Source organism: Neodiprion virginianus, chromosome 6 (genome assembly GCF_021901495.1).
Source record: "Neodiprion virginianus isolate iyNeoVirg1 chromosome 6, iyNeoVirg1.1, whole genome shotgun sequence".
Lineage (NCBI taxonomy): Eukaryota > Metazoa > Arthropoda > Insecta > Hymenoptera > Diprionidae > Neodiprion > Neodiprion virginianus.
In genome coordinates this window covers 4767408-4785853 of record NC_060882.1, presented here as the reverse complement: position 1 = coordinate 4785853, position 18446 = coordinate 4767408, and the positions used below count along the sequence as shown (strand labels likewise).

General features: G+C 35.8%; 1 protein-coding gene across 7 annotated transcripts in view; it reads right to left on the bottom strand.

The window, feature by feature from the left end:
* The window catches only part of LOC124306706 (protein kinase C and casein kinase substrate in neurons protein 1), a 52534-nt gene that overhangs the window by 8967 nt on the left and 25121 nt on the right, over positions 1 to 18446 (bottom strand). For 5 of the 7 annotated variants that reach the window (XM_046767612.1, XM_046767619.1, XM_046767615.1 and 2 more), the window contains exon 1: positions 12357 to 12869. The exons of 1 other annotated variant lie outside the window; for it this stretch is intronic. The gene's annotated coding sequence lies outside the window, so the exon portion shown is untranslated. Of the gene's footprint in view, positions 1 to 12356; positions 12870 to 18446 lie in introns of those variants that run through there. One more of the 7 variants, XM_046767614.1, reaches the window with a different exon arrangement.

The window sequence follows — 18446 nt, the reverse complement described above, 5'->3', positions numbered from 1 at the left end:
CACAATACGGTGTCGAGAGCCTTCCAATAATGGCCGAACAAGGTGTGAGAGGCTTGACCAAGGCAAGGCAAGGCAAGGTCGTCCAGCATACCTTTGCGTACAAGTCTGCCCACGCGTAGCAAAAAATTGCGTAAGCAAAAAGAATCCTAAAGATGCACCCACACGTTACGAACTCGCATTGCAACGGGCTTCGAACTATGGGTACATATTTTATATACGTGTGTTTTATACTCGGACGTATTGGTTATTGCGTTACAACTGAGCCAAGAGAGTAAATAAATGCGTGGGTGCGGGCAAATAGCATCTGTAATATTTCTACCGGCATTTTATTGGAGATGCAGCAGCTGCCTCAGACAGATTTTATAAATCCGTATTGTACGTATAACCTACATTGGCGCCGGACGAATATACACATTAATGAATGAAGAGATGATCCGGTGTCAAAAAAACGTCGTGATTGATTTGTAAAAAAAGTATGTTCTTCGCCTTATTAATAAATAATTTCATTTGGTGCGAATTTGCGTGTGAATTTTAATCCTGTCAGCACAAAATAATGTGCGATCAGCTGACTGCTCGTATCGGCGCCATATTGGCTCGAGTCACGTGTGTACAAGTTTCGTGATTATTCGAATTACGGTACAACGTGAATTATTATACATACCTAAAACCAACATCTCTCTGTTTCTAGATTGAAATCTGCACCGCCTGCGTTGTATGTTACGTGATGCATATTTCTTACGAGGGAAAAATTTAAGCGTCCAGTTTAGTCAAGCAAACAAAAAAGATAAACAGTTTAACACATTCAACGGGGTGCGTCATTTTTGAAGCGACAGTGACTCGTGACTAGAATCGTGATACCTACGCACGCGGCATTACCCTCGACGATTTAACCGTGTGCGCGAATAAATATGAGGCTCAATTTATTAACGTTAACGTAACGAGACATCAGGGAACAATGGTGATTGCACAATTTTATAACGACATTCGAGGTGTTGGCTTTGCAAAATGTTACTACCTACATTTTGTTTATCATACTTTTTACTAAATTTCACACATTTCTAAAGATGCGAAGTAACGATTTTTCCTAAACATGCATCGTTTCGGTAACTTTACTAACTTCTTTATCGTGAATAAATTATATACGCTATTAACTGCCGCATGTCTATACACATAAATAATAAAATCAGTGCCGCCAGATTGACTGCAGCATAAATCCAGACGAATAATACAATAATTCGTTGCTCGTTAGTTGATCTTTTTTATTACCGTGATCTTCGTTTTTGTTGTTAATGAAAACCGGTAAGAAATACTTGTACGTTAAAATATTCTGTAAGTGATAAGATAGAGCGATTTTGATTTTGTTAATTGTTCGAACCTTCGTGTTTGTTGAATTGAAAAAACGAGGACGGTTCTTTGGGTTTAAAAATTTTTTTTTTAACAATTGTGATCGGTGACAAATGCCGTGTAATGTGTTTGCCTGAATATGGACAGTTAATTTCTCAGGTTCCGATGCATCGGATGTGCAAAATTTATACACTTCCTCTTGAGAAGATTTTTCATTGAAAAAAGAGTAACTTTGTTGAAAAGATGGCTCAACCTGCCGCTAATTTATCCTACACTATTTTTAATTCATCGTGTTTTATCGCGCATTATCTTCATAGCTCGTTACAATTGTTATTGGCGTCTTAATAACCGATTAATAAACCAATTACGCGGTGCGGCAATTAATTAATAGCCTCAAGACTGATCTATGTAGAACGCTGCGTCATAGATAGTTGATTTCAAAATTGTCTCACCTACAGGGTGTCAGTAATACATACATCAATGTTATACATAGAAATTAGACGCAGGCAATGAACGAAAAACGGTTATCCTTGGAAGTTCTACTGGAAAAATCAAATGTGGCTGCAAAAATCGTTGGTTTGAAAATTTCTAAGGATGAAATTAAACAGCGACAAATCCAGTTTGTTCAATTAGCGTGACTCTGACAAGGCAAAGTGCTGCACGTGTAATCGTTATAAGGTGACGCACGTACATTATACGTAAATGGAAATTAGCGAAAGGCTTGATAATAGGAACCAACAACGGCACAGCGTGTAATACCAAGTGTATTTTCGATTTCTAATCAGGATCTGTTGTTGAGAAGGCTTAGATAGATAACGACGACGATGATCTCCTCCGTTAATCACACTGGCCCAATTTGCCGGAGGAGTAATCTAGGCCGCCAGCTGTTTTGCGTTACATCTATTGTACCTGCAGCCTGCAAAACCGAACTTGAAATGAGGAAAAGCGAGAAACAGAAACAATGGCCCCGGGCCGATACTCTACACCCTTTTACACCAGCCCAACAATGGATCTGCAGGCGGAGAAAGAGAGAGAGAGAGAGAGAGAGAGAGAGAGAGAGAGAGAGACGCGCAACGACATCGAAAAAAAAGGACAATGAGAATTCATGGAACGCGTTAGACTTCCTAGCGTGAAGAAAAATAACGATCCCGTTATGTAACGTGTGTGAAACGTCAAATTTGTTATTCCCTTGCCTATAATTCGTTTGTTATCGTATGAAAATTTTACTCAAATGAGAATTGAGATACGGAGGTAGGATTGTTAATAATACGATAGGTTAATTTTTTAATTAGGTTGTACAGTTAAGGCGCAAAACGCAATTTTTTTTTTTTTTTTTTTTCCTTTGGCTTTTTACAATTGAAACAAAAATTATCTTTATTGAAATAAATTTTTCATTTACTTTTTTTTTTTATACATGTTACCGATACTATTTTTTCCGTGAAAAAATTGCAAAGAATCTACCAAGTGAAGTCAACATGGTATGAATATATTACATCGCGATTACAAACTGAATCATGATCTAAATTTAGAACGATCAATGTACAATAATATTGTATGTAACACGGACTGCGTGTATTGCAACGCGATGTTAAAGTGCAGTTGGAATGATATAAATAATTCCGGAGAAGATTATTCAAAAGAAAATTAATTTATATATCGTTCTATACGTATAGGTATTAAAAAAAAACGTACAATCAGCCGAAAAATTGAGTGTAATCGATAAGGACTTCTTTAAAGCTTAACTAATTACGCATCTCGCTCAGCTCAGGATTATCAATCGACGTCGAAAATAATTTCCGTACAAATACTGTGCTAATAATAAAATTAATAACAATAGTGATAATGATCGATGTATATAATCACCGAGACACGCATCGCTGATCCGCGAGGGTTTAACATCTTTATCAATTAACGAATTAGTCCTCAAAACCGTATCAAATGCCTGCGTAAATTTATCTGATTGTCAAGTGCTGCAGCATTTTGCCATTTACATATAATCACTCTTTGATAGCTGCAATATTATGTACAGAATGCAAAAAAACCGAACGCGATGCTTTCTAAAACGAATTCGCATCGATAATATTTGAAATCTGAAACGAAGCGACTAAAACATGAAAGATTGAAAAAAAAATACAATTATTAATTAAAAAAAATAAGACAAACACTCTTCAACGTTACAGAGAATAAATTTGTCCCTCGAAATTCGATGATTGGTTCCTGCTGCATTCTCCCTTCATTTTCGTAACAATTATTCCACGTCCCAAGTCTTATATGTATATATTATTGACATATCTCGCAAAAAAACGAAGTATTTTAATCGACGAATAATTATTTGCGTACACAAAGGACGAAAATTCATGGGTTTTTTCACGTCCAAACGTTTCTTTCATCTTATACGTGTGTATACACACACACACACATATATATATATATATATATATATATATAGCTCGCCTCTTTTCTCAGCTATACTTTCGACAGGGGAAGAATTCGTTTTTTCTCAAACCCCTTAGCGGCTGCTGGCTTTTTCCTTACTAAGCGCGAAGAAAAGGGTCGACCGAACAAAGTCCGACTTGAATCTATCTGGTGGTGGTATACGTACGTAAACAGATATAAGGCCCTTTAGTTATACGCTTGCGGAATGTCAGCTACAAGCTGAAGAAGCTTTCCTGCGTCGACGACCTCTTCAGGCTTCGCACATATTCACGCATGATGGCTCTGCGGAAATTTCTGGAGTAAAGTAGGCCAACGATGAGGGTGCATCTTATATCAAGTATGACATAAATGAAAATATATGTATATATGTACATGTATACGTTTTCAACCCTCGCGCGTAACCATTCAAACATTATATAAATAATAGTATGAATAATGTTAAACAAAGCGAAAAAAAAGAAGAAATTTGGAGAGAAAAATCTTGAAAATCATAGATATGAATATTATACGGTAGTTGTACGTGAAAAACAGAAGCATTGTTTCGAATAAAAGAAATCGAGGAAAAGTGATTCGATCATTTTTATCACAGGGTTATATTATTTAAGTACCCTGTACAATACATAGTACGAATGATCTTTGTTTTACTAAGTTTAGTACATGGTTGTAAAAGCTGCACATTTTGCTGGCCGAAAACCGTAGAGGGAGAAAATTTTACGCGGACAGTTTCATCTATACATGTATGTGTAGATATAACCAAGTCTGAAGACGTCAAAGCGGGGTACTAAAATACACTTGAGAATATTGCCGTGTGTCGAGAAGCAGATAAAAAAGAAAAAAGAAAAGTTCCCTGCTGGGACTTAAATTTCATTTTACCGCAGTAATAACATTCAAATAATGATTTAAACTTTTGGCTGAAGTTTATCCAGCCGTTAACTTTAACGTGTACCCATACAGCAAAATTCGCATATATTTTAATATTTATAAGGTATAAATTTTAACTCGGTAGATACGAACATATAATATATATGCATACAAATTCCCAACCGCGTGCAGTCACGTAAAGTTGGCGAGAAACGCCTCGAGTGGTGGGTTTCAACTTTGACAGTAAAAACAATAAGAATATCCCGAAGTAAAGGGTCGCTATGTGAAAAAACATAAAACTTGAAAACCCAGCGAATTATCGATTAATCTAATCTCAGGATCGATTTTCTTCTACTCTTTCATTTCCTTGGTCTTGCTCCTACGATTTACGATCGGATAAGAACGGAGTGAAAACTAAGAAACAAGAGCAAGTGCCTGCAAGACCCATCTACAGGTAACGTGGGGGGAATAACTTCCGGTCAATTTGCGCCGAGGCTGTTATACGTACCGCGAGATTGAAATTGAATGTGTTGCAGATAAAATCTCGGCGCGGTGTATGTGTAATGAGACCACGCCTTACGCGCAAGTGAATGCAGGCTATATAATGTGAAACCAGAGTGTGACGAAACTTTTTTTTTTTTTTTTTGTTTTTTCATACTTAAGGAATATCAAATTGTACCAAAGAACGCGATATCGTATTTAAATTGTGATTAAATTTAGGTTAGTGTATACTTTTCTAAACAAAAAAAAAAAAATTAAAAAAAAATACATTTCAAAAGAACAATTTAATGATCAGAGTAATCCTGTTTCGTAGTTATTAATACTTGTATCAATTGTTCTCGGATTCTTCAATTTTATTGCAAATGAGACGTGTATAGGTATATATACATATTAGGGTGTTACGGGAAAAAAAAATTTGCGATTTTCTATCGTAACATCTCCTAAAAAGTTTTTTTTAGGTTAAATCAAAGATTCTGTGAAAAAGATGAGCGTTCCAAGTTATATGGAAAATCGCGATCAGTTGATTTTTCACTTTTAAGCATTTTTGAAACAATTTATGGACTATGGTAAATACAGTTTTTCTTTTTATTGCTCACGTCAATCATAATATCAATTTACACCACAAATAAAACCCACACTTGTTGTGTCAAGTCTCCACTCGACTTTTGAGAAGTGTATCTAACAACTTTTTCATTATTAATTCAATCTCATAAAACAGTTATAAGATTCGCTGACGATATATTGTTGTGTTATATATCGTGATATTTGGATTGAATATAAATGTCAGGAAAGAAGTAATAATTGAAGTGGTACAAACTGGTTCTTCACAAATTCAAAGAGATGTTTAAAAAAAAATGAAAAATGAATTGAGCGCGATCTTTCGCATAACGTAGAAAACGCTAATCTTTTCACAGAATCTTTCTTTCAACCTAACCAAACATTTTAGGATCTTCCACGGTGAAATATCGTAAATTATTTTTTCTGAAACTCCCTAATATATAACGCGCGTGTGTTTATCGTTAAAATTTTATCCAAAGCTTTTCAATCCTATATTGAAAATGAAACTTTTCACCACACTAACATAAGCTGCATTCTGTTAAAGGGAAGAGAACAAAAATAAATTCTTCACGTTTCCTCCCTCGATTTCAGCGGCTGTCGCTCCCTTGACGCACCAAGTGTAATAAAACTCAGTGTCGCTATTCTTGAACATGCACGAGTACAGAGTTATATTTTGACTACTACGCAAATCTCCAGAGTATTTTTACCTCAAGTTCAAATTTTCCGTATACAGTACTTAATTAAATTATTGAATCTTAATAGATTTGCAATTTGAGGGAGGGGGAATAATATTTAAAATAAAAAATTATCTCTCACACTACCGTCGATTGATCGTACTGTCTTGATTTTCGTCAGACTAAAGCAAGATTGCTAAATCCTGCAACTCGACGTCTGCGAAATATCTTAGAAGCGGTGTGAGTCGACTCTCATTTTTCAAATTTAAATAACTGGGCTACCCCAGTCAGCCTGCAGGCTATACGTAGGCTTAATTTACGTAAATTATATGTATCGCCGTAAATCTTCTGCACTATATGTATATAGCCGTCAAATTGAATAATTCGCAGGGGAATAAGTATAACGTGTATGTCGTAGCAACGTCTCGCCGTTTTGCGAATAGCGACAAAATAATAACTTTAACGTATATATATATATATGTGAAGAAGAATTATTTAATTGTATAAATTTGTACATTTTCGTATATTTTGTATATTTATACATATTTATTTTGTTTCATCCTCTACATTACGAGTATCCAAGCGAAATTTATTCCTTGCCCTTATGAAAATATTCTATTGATATAATATTTAATAATTATACTTGAGAGAAAAATCTGTCGGGATTATAAATATGTATGAGGGTATTATTATATTTCCGCGTTTAGTCCGCGCCCACGCGCTGCAGGCACGTGATTATTAACTTTTTGTCGGACCCACTTGAACGAGTAACGACCTGCTCTGAATTAAATTGATTTAATTAATTTCTAACAACCGTTTCACGTTCCACTACATCTCAGTCAATTTTTTCAATTAATTAAAATATATCAAACCCCCTCAAAAACCCATGAAACTGAACCTAGCAGCCAGAGTGAGCAAAGAAGAAACGTTTTGAAATTTTTTTTTGGAAATGTATTTCATAAAATTCAAAGTATTTCATAAAATTTTCATTTTCAGATTTCATCATCTTATTCTAACGAACATTAAAACGTTTGGCTGCTAATTCTTGCTGCTAGCTTCCGCCTTGTCGAAAATCGCGAAATTGTCGTACACACATTTCGTTATAAATATTAGAAACAGTAAAGAAAGTTTCATTTCGCTGATAATATTATATGAAAGGTGTTGGATTGTGTCGAATTTACAACGAACAGAAAGATGCTAGGAATGAATGACGGAGAGACGATATAAGTATTTATAACATAACTACATGTATACAGGCGTGAATAACTAAAAAAAAGGAAATCGAAAAGACTTTCTTTAGAAATTATTTGCAAAAATACAGTATACATATCACACGTATAATGTATGTATAATAATGTTATACATGTAACCTTCGGATCGAATTCTATTTCACAATGGAAGAAAGAGAAATGGGAATCTTCGAGAAAAACAAACCAATAAATTCTTCCACTACTTTTAGTTTGCAGAAAATTTAATATATCCGCTGGCCGCACGAGTAATTCAATATAGTGGGCAACTATACAATAATTCTGGCTACAAATTTGCGAATACAGTAAAAAAGTAATAAAGAAAACGTTTTTTGATAAACACACTGTTTTTATTTTCTCATATTATTACATCCCTCTTTTTTTTTGTAAGTAATTTAATATTGGCATCGAAGTAAAGAGTTGGGAGAAAAGAGAATGCCATTCTGAGAGAAAAATGGTTGAATAAAGATTGTCATATTCTCGAGAGGTTTTCTCGTTGCACACAAATGCGTATTATATGAGATATATGAGAAATTCCACATCAAACCGACCTATTGAAAAAATACAAGTTCATACCTTATACGTTTTTCTCTCACTTTTCTATTACTTTTTTCGCCAGTAAGTTTTAAACCAAAAGTTTGCCTACATCCATCTTGGTATAAAATTTTCGTTCTTCAACGAGGAATTCATGAGAAAAATTTAAAACCAATCGATTAAGGCTATTCATTCGAAAATTGGGTTATTGTGTTTTTGGGAGCAGTAAAAAATCAAGCCTGTGGTCCAAAAAATGTACAACTCGGTGAAAGATGATTTATTTTGTACACTCTACGACATATTTGAAAATAAATAAAATCGCCAATGGTGATGGTGAGACGTGGATAGCTTTGAAGTGGAATGCCTCGTATACACAATACGTAAAATATAGGTACGTATAAACCTGCACTACCGTATTATCACCCGGCATATATAACTGTGACATTTTCGAGAATATACATGCAGAATAATATTTAAAGAGCGAAAAAAGAGAAGCGGAAGGCTTCCCCTTCTATCATTATTATAATACAAACATTCGCCGAGCAGAAAGTCAGGCAAACGAGTTATACAATTTCGTCTTTTTATATTTATTAAGTCACTTCTGAATGCGCGATGTCTGTGCATTCGGAATATAATCCACAGTGCGGTGCACAACGAAGAAGAGAAAAATAATTACCTGTCACGTCTCGCTTTATTGCTCTTATAAAAATATATATATATATACGTCCGCCTGGTCGACTAATAATATCTATAAAATGCCAATCGAGAATCAGGAGAAAGCTGATTAATTATTGGGATTATATTTCAGAAATAGAAAGATTGAAACTGGTAGTTCAAACAATTAATCATGATCTGGGATAATTGCAGGTATGAAGGAAAGTTAGAAGGAGTAAAAAAAAAGTGAGTAAATTTCAAGAATACCAGACATAAATGGCTCGATACTGTTTAGCTTTGCGCAGCAGTTTCACAGGGAACACAGTAGTGACCAAAACGCGTTTCAAGAGCAACGCGTGAATAATTCAGCGGTCTGCTCGGTACATTCAGGCTTGAAAAAGACGGAACAACGATGACAATGGGGCTCAACAATGTTCTCGTTGCATTTCAGGTCACGTAGTAATTTGGCTGCACAGTATTATACCTCGGGCGAACTTGAATGGCGATGTGGAAAATAAAAAGTGCGAGAAACGCGATAAAAATTGTTTAAATACGTAAATCAGATCGGAAAATATTTCTTGTATAATTCAAAATACAGTGATAAAAAAAAAAAAAAAAAGAATTTTTTTAATCCAGAATAAAGCCGGTCTGTCGGTAGTGAATTCCGAACTTTCCGTGCATCGATCTCTCAACGTTTCAACGACTTTTGCATCGTTTCATCTATGATTCTGCACTGCAGTTAATACACTTTACATAGTAGTACATAAATCGTATTTATTCAAGGTTTTTATCGCATGCTTGAGAGATCCGAGAGCAGTATGGAAAGTCTTGTAGACTGGTCAAAGAAGTGGTGAAAAAAGAATCATGTACAGTAAGCATCGGAGGATTATTCGGTACTTGTGGAATAAAATTTTTTAGTTCTTTTGCAATGCGTGACTTTCGAATAATTGCACAACACGCTGAGTAGTTTCATAAATTCTTTAATTTTTTTTTAATCATTTTATTGTCTAATAGCGTACATTATGTATTATACGATTCGAGATATTTTTTATTTATTTATTTTTTTACCTTTCTCAACGCAACAATTATAATTCGAGACTGGAATTTTCGAATTACCATTCATCGGACGATTCGCCTTAATTGGTTGTATTTTCATAGCGATTCCGCACGAATTCATTAATACGAAAGCTGTGATTTCACTTTGAAAAAGCGCTCCCGTGGTATAAAAATAAAACAAAATATTTTAATATTAAGTTACATTCAGTTACATTAAAGTAATTGTACACGGGAATATAAGTCTTACAGTTCTTCAGCGGCAAATCGGATTTGCGTAAAGTTTATACATATTTTTTGAGACTTGGATGAATTCGGTATCGTCGAAGAAATTTAAAAAAAAAAATTAAACGAACACTCGTTGCACCGAGACGTCGCAAAATAAGTACCCCTCTTACAGTTTAAGAGTATTACTTTATAGCCCTGCAACGAACGAGCTGATAGATGATGAATATTGATTAAGTTAGCGTTGAGTTATTCAAGGCTTATGAGGGGCCGACTAGCACCGTGATGTTAATAATCTCAATTAGCCCCTCATCGAGTGTTTCGTCCACTGTCGCAGTTTATATCCACAACTTACTCAGCTCGAGGGTTCTTACATCTTTTATAAATCGCGAACTCCTCTAATTTCAACGCTTCGTGAAAAATGAATGTTAATCAGTTGTCTAAAACGTATGTGAAAGAGAAAAATGTCTAAAAAAAAAAAAAAAAAAAAAAACGCCATAACATTAACGTGAATATAATATACATCAGGGTCGTTTCGTGGTTTGTAACACATATGTAAAGTTTTCCAACCCGATTTAGGTTGAGCAAACAGGCTTGGTGCATATTACTGAGCAAACATTCTCTAGTCTGGGGCTGTACAAAAATCAATTCCTCAACGCAGGTACAACCCAGGTATAAGGTGTTATTACATACCGAGTAGAAGTTGTCTAAACCCAGCGTTAACAGCGTCTCAGGGTCACGAAGAAAAAACATAAATTCTTTTCATATTTGTACAGAAGTAGTACGATATTATACACTTATAACCGACTCGGTGAACGCACGCATGCATGGGTGTAATTTATTCAAGGTAAGTAAAGACTTACCTACTTATAATTACGATGATAATTATAATTACGTCAGACGTATTTTTTTCAAATTAATAATGCATAATATAACCGGAACAGAAATTCAACGTGTACCTATAAATTGCGCGACACGTGCCACGTATATAATTATATTTATGTACAACATATATATGTATGGGGATAAGAGCGTTGTGGGAGGAATGGAGGTAAAAAAAAAAAAAATAAGAATCGTTTCTCTCTCTCCCGGAACGGATAAAAACAAATAAAATAAAAAATTAGGAGGAAGAGGATAAACATTTTCGTATATCTGTATAATCTGTGCAATGGGTCTCGCCACACTTCAACGTCGCAAATTAGGGACAAAATTTCCGCGTTTTTCTTCGCTGCGACGAGCACTGTCGCCAAGAATTGTCATTATACACTTGGAGTATTATCGGAGCAAAGTATTTATAGGTACGTACATGTATAAGGTACATACAAGTATGTACCTAGGACTTGGCCGTAGAAGCTACACAAAATCCATCCGAGAGCATCGAGGCGTGTAAATGCGGTATTCGTCCGTTTGCGTGCGTGTGTGTGTGTAATTTACTCGCGCACAAGACGGCGTCGTAGCTCGACTGGTCGTATTATAAGAAAGCTGCATATATCCTAACCCCGATGCAGCCTGCACAGGATGCGTTCAAAAGCAGACGGATGTACGCCTAGCCGTAAGAATTGGTGCGGTTATAGAGCTTTCGACGTCACTGCCGAGTGTGCGAGTTGCGTTACTGGATGTGAGAAAAATAAAAAAAGAAACTAACGATAAGATTGTTCGATTGAATTTTAACAACGTTGATAATTTTTTTTCAAACATTTCTCTCTTTTTTTTTGTTTTTTACTCACGATCCAGTGTTTTTTAAGTAATTGTTGCGTTATACGGAATTTAAAAACGGGAATAAATTAATTCGTTAAATTATTATTCTTGTTATCATCATCGTGCCGTGTACGTAAACCGGTATAACGGAATTACTCCGCGCTCATCGCAGTGGTTTAACTGCAACCGTTTCTACAAATAATTTCAACGAAAAATTACAGAGAAAGGAAATTAGAAATACTAGTTGAAGAAATTTTGGGAAGTATGTTGTAGAAGGTGAAGATTAAAAAAGAAGGTAAGGAATCGTGGATCGGAAATCAGGCTTTTTTTTAGGATAAACTGATCCATCCGACTATTCAGTTTCAAATTGTCTACGCATATTATACGCTCCGCGTGTCTTTTCAAAGAATCGCTGAAAATGAACTTTCCACAAATTTTCGGTCTGTGTCTTAAATTCGAATCGTGACAAACTAATTAAACGACAATTATTTACGTTTATAATATGTTTCAAACGTGTATTACAATTTTCCACAGTCGCAGCTTATAAACAATTGTTAGAAAATCCAATTACCTTGGAAGTACATAACTGTGCTGAATATATCCGGTCACAGATGCGTGGCAAGAGTTTTACCGCTAAATTGTGCAACCAGTGTTTAGAGGTGCACCATATACACTTCCGATTCACTTCCTGTTCCAATTTTCCACCCACCTGAGCTCGGTTAGCGCACAAAAATGAAAAGAAAAAAATTAAAAAACCGTACAAGCGTGCATCACTTTTGATTCGATTATCACCACTAAATTAGCGAGACTTAAATATTCGCACACTGTAATATGAGGTCAAATTTTCATCATCGCGTATCCGTAGAAAAAACAAACTGACCTCTCATCCAAGGTGATGTTGTTACGTGGTTATTCGTGCGACTTGAGGCTAATTTTTACGTCACACACACACACACGCACACGATCGTTGTGCCTCGAATACGTACAAACACAGGTATAAAACGTACGAATACGCGCAGGTGTATAAACGAACGGAAACGCGAGGAGAGCGACGAACGATCGAACGCTCAGAGCGAACGGAGAAACCAGACTGACTGATTCCTTAGCCACGAACTGGGTAAAGCTGGCAGGCATCGTGACGTAGTAAATATATAAGTGCGCGTTACAGCTTTGTGCATACACTGTGTGCGGAAAGAAAGTGACTCGAACTTCGTGAAGCGTCCGGAAAGTTCAAATTGGGCTTGGAATGTCGATTTTTTCTTTTTCTTTCATACAATCCAAATTGGGATAATATTTTATTCGTTAGAATTTTCAAATTTAGAAAGTTGAAATGTAATTGATAATCCGAATCATCTGAATAAATGTAGAGATACGGAAAAATCTCTAAATTCGGACTAAACTGTAGAAGGCGGTAATATAAAATCGTTGAAATGAATGTAGAAACTTGCAATTAGAGAACTGTACAGAAAATTTGATGTATAAATATGGATTGAGAACTGGTTTAAATAATTGTGGGAATAAATGTACATATAAATGAATACGAAAAAAACATGTAGATATTCCGATTATTCCGTGTTTTGGATTTCTCCATTCTACGTTTACAAATTCGGTGTAAGTATTATCATCACAGTTTTAAAAATTCCACACTGTGACCGATCTATACTTTGTGTCCATTTTACTTTTTGACTCCTTGATTCGATATCGACTTCTTTCGCATAACATATTGAAGTGTGAAAAAATTATCTCGTTCTTTTTCCATTTCGACATCACGTTTTACACTAGCCAGATTTTCATATCTCGATGTAGATACATGTATATACGCACGTATTCGTGTACCGATCACAGTTTCATCTCTTCTCATCTCCTCTCTTCTCTTCTAGGCTCACGGCCTCGGATTCCTATTTGAGAAACTGGTTCTACCGGATTTTTCTAGGGAAATTATTGGATCGTCGTTGTGATTTTCGGTTTTCTACCTGTACCTGTATACCTGCCTACCTTCCTTTTCCCTTTCTCTATCCCTTGTCCCTTGGTCGCTTGAATATATTTCCTGACCGGTTCGTCGGCAGGGAGTGAAATTTTTTTTTAACAGGAAAATCTAACTTTTGTGTAGGTATTCTCAAAAGTAGTATGCAAACGTTGTCACCAGTATGAAAGAGTAACAATAATTTGTTTCGTTAGAATATTCGAAACACATGAATGTCATTATTGAGAGTTCAGATAAGTGTAACGTGATCAGTCGCACAATTATTATACGACGCGACGGTGAAAAAATTCATCTTATTTTCACGTACGTAATATATATTCAACAAACTTTTATCGAATTATTAATTTGAAACACAGCATGAATCGAAAAATTATAACGTAAGGAATAGTAAGAATTCCATCCTCCGATTGGTACAAACTAGATTACGCGCGAATATATCATATTTCAAATGGAACGTTACAGCACGTATTCCGAAGGGCAACATCAGTCCACAAATCACTCTTCAAACATAGAGAGATAACGGTTTTATTTTTATCGCGTACGAAAAACATGAAACGAGCGAATCTTTCGACATAAAACACCAGCCCGCGTATAATTATCACGCGTAAAGAAATAATGGAAGCTGTATTTATACTAGGAATCGAGACAAATTTCATTAACCAGGCGTTTCATTAATTAATTTCATATATGTATAAATATATATATATACATAAAGTTATCCATACAATATAACTGATAAAAATCAACCGTAATGTACTAGACAAGTATAAAATAAAATCAGAATTGATAATCGACAGTGTAGAGAGGCAAAAATATTTTGCCTTCCTTGCCACGCCTAAGGCAGGTTTTGAAATTATCTATTCGGTTGCAAACAGTTGGACCATCGTTTTATTGTATTAACGGTACGTTTATAACACGTGCGTCTTGAGCCTGGTAACGAATGAAAAGATTCGCGACGATTTCTCAACCCTGATCAAATATATCGATATAATTAGTTCGCACAATTTTTCCTGGTCGAAAAATGATAATTTCTCGCAATGAATTATGTTAGATAAAAATCTTACGATCAATATAAAAATTTGTCTACAACATAGGGCAGGAGAAGATAATTACTCAATTTACTGTAACAATAATGTTATACGTAAAACGGTTTCTCTTTTAATTAATGGTAAGAAAAAATAGAAAAATTAAAATTTCTACCCACATTAATCGAGGCTTATTCCTGACCCTGGCTATGAGGCATGTGACTCAACTGTAATGTTTATATACACTACGAAGGTGTAACAGAATCGTTACGCCACGTGGACGAAGAAGGCTAGTCATGAATCTACTTGGTTCGTTGTTAGCGTCGGTCGTAATTAAAACATAGAAAGGGTTAACGCACTCGAACGATTAATGGAAGCAAGAGGCGTGCATCGTGCCAAGATAGCGGAGTTTGCTAATAATATTATTTAATTATGTAACACATTTATATATACATAGATATGTAACACCCACGCACGTAAAGAAATTATTTCATTCGTTAATTTAACATACCCGATATAAAATCTTGTCATTTTTTTATCCACAATTTCCATCGAGTTTCGTGAGAGAGAGAAAAAAAAAGAGAACCGAAAAGATTTAACAACGTGATAAAATTTGCACAATTGCTCGCGTCGAAATTTCGCGATTAATTATAAAATAAAACTGATCGCGAGCGCCTTCTTTCATCAGAGCATGTATATAAATATATTATAAAAAGTATAAAAATGAATCAGACGTCGTCGATTAAACGGATTAATTGCGTGGTATGTGGAATCGGTGAAAAATCGGACATTCGTGTGCTGCGTTGCATGTCGGATATTCGAATTGGTACGATTTGCGACTTTGTATGATAAATCGACACCTGCGGCCAATTGGCTACGTCACCGATATCCAACTTCCAAATGAACGATCCCAGACCACTAAGCTACTTTCTAACGGCGTGTCTCTAGCCGTTGTTGCTGCTGACTCGAAACACCGCGGTCGGTGCAAATCGAGATGTGCACAATTTCGAATGAAACTGTTCCAATGTATATGTATACGTATTACATGCAGGCACAATTATTCGCCGCTTTTTTGTGGGAAAAAAAAACGGAAATTCATTTCCGATCAGCGATTTTCAAATTCCAGATTGTTTATATTATTTTTCTAGAATCGAGTACTGCGGATCGTTGTTAAATTTATATAATTATAGCAATTCGAAGTTCGTAAATCGCTGATCGAAAATGAATTTCCGTACTTTTATGTGACAAATGTGTGTATATATTATACACGAAAAGTATATTAAGAGAATTGAACAAGGGGATTAGTAAATCTACATGTATAATATCAATGTACTCTAGTCGTTTGATGCGCCCTGATTTTTATATACAATTCCTCCATACGTATGTAGGTAATATATTCCACTGCGGAAAACGAGAGATAAAAAAAATGAATAAATAAATGAATAAATGTAGGCTGCTGCGCAGCTCAACGTCGAACGGCGGAATTAAGCTGCATTTATAAGACTTTTCCTCGGTATAGTTATACGGCTATACGTACGTAATAATACGTATAATAGTGAAGAGCGAAGAGTAGTGGTCATAATTCGATTAACAATAAGAGGAAGGAGAGGAGAGGAGAGGAGAAGATATACGAGGGAGGAAGAAAAGGGACGGAAATACGGCTACTCGAATGACTCGATTACAATTACACGTGCAGTTTATACGTAGGTACGTACCACGGAAAATTAATTACTAAAACCTACAGAACCGTGATGCTTGGAAATACTGAGAGAGAGATAGAGAGAGAGAGAGAAAAGAGCAGCCGTTGTTTCTAAAACCGACAGACATATATCGGCGGCGAAATACCAATCAAAATGTCAACGCCAGCTGCAGACGCGAGGAAACCAACCACAATTACGACCACCTCGAGTAAAACGAGTCAAGGATTCGGTAAACCTGTAAAACTGGGTCGTCAGTCGGTCCTTGTGATTCCAGATTATTTACTCACTTCGTATTATATACCGGAGATGCGCAGGAAAATTGAAGAAAAAAGGAAAGGAGAAATGATATTTTTAGAAAGCCGGTTTCGGCAGAGTGTCTTTGCAAATTTTTTGCTACCTGCGCGCAACGATCGGGTCAAAGTTAGATCTCGACTTCGCGATATTCTGTGAAACGAGAAAGAAATTAAAAAATCACGGTACTGCAGCTGGCATTACATTTATTGCATGTATTATACTGGGGTGATTTTTCTCATGGACATTTTCGAATTTTGACTTAGCTGCTCCTCAGATTGGTTTCAAATTAATAAATAAAAATCTCCCTCAGAGCAGAGATCTCTGTCTCTTTCTCTCAACCTTAAACCCTCGCGCAAGAGTTGCGAAGTTTTCCATTAAAAATACCCAAGTTTTTACTAGAGTTTTAGTATACATTTCGTCTCACGACCAATTGGTTGGTTGTAAAAAAATCTGTCACTGTGGGAAATCAGTGAGCATCGTCTCCGACAAACAATAAAAATATCGGCATCGTCTACGGATCATTTTATGTCAGCCGAACCCGATTAGAATTCGACTTTTTCGTGAGTTTGATATCACCGGACAATTGACATAAAATCCTCCGTTGACGATGCTGAAACTTTTATGAAAAAGTAGCATAAACGCTGATCGATTACTTAGATTTACAGATCTTTTGAAAACAGTTGATCCCACGATCAAATACATGTACAATAAAAGTTGAGTGAAAATGTGTACCCTTTAAACGTCAAAATGGTCAAACCTAACGAGAGGATTTAAGGTTGAGATAACTTACGAAAAATTACAGAACAAGATCAAACCTAATGTATACGAGACATGTAACGAGGTATAATGTAAATCATCGACCATATCGCACGCGATGATGTCTGGATTTCGTTTTGGAAAAACCATGGACAGTGCAGTACAGAAATTCAAAGTGATATATAAATCCAATTAGGCGAGTTTCCACCAGTTATGTTACAAAGTTGTTCACCGTTTAAAAAACGGTCATCACTTGACCGTGCAGCGATAAAACGCACCCCTGCAATATAGCGGCAGAGAATAACGGTTGCGATTCGTGTACACCATCGCTTATCGTTCATCTAAACGACGAAAATTTGCGAGCATGCGTGTGATCGACACGCGCGAATATGTACTATACTATATATGTATACGCAACCGCAGATACTTGATATTGCAGATTGGTTTCCCCGCATGTTGAATTCCCGCGGGATCATTTCCTCTCCCCACATTTCATGGGAATCGATATATTGCTGCACGTATACATCAGACTTCGTACGATTTTTGGAATCTCAAATTCCCCGACTCTTCCAGATCTTTTAGACTGAGAATAGAATTTTTCCAGTAGTTTTTCAAGAAATATGTCACCGATTAATGACAATTTTTATTTTCTTACACATCAATACCGATACCTCCAATATTACCTGTAGTAACTAACTCACTACCTGACTATTAATTTACAAAGAACACCCTGCGATTTTTTGTAAGAAAAAACGAAAGCAGGTTTGGTATTAAATAATACACATAGAATGACTTTCAAGTCCAACTTTTTTTCTTCCATGATCCGTGATACTTTGTACGAGAACGAGTTTATTTCTTCGACAGACTCAAAATTCCAGTCTTGTTTTTCAAATTCCCTGACC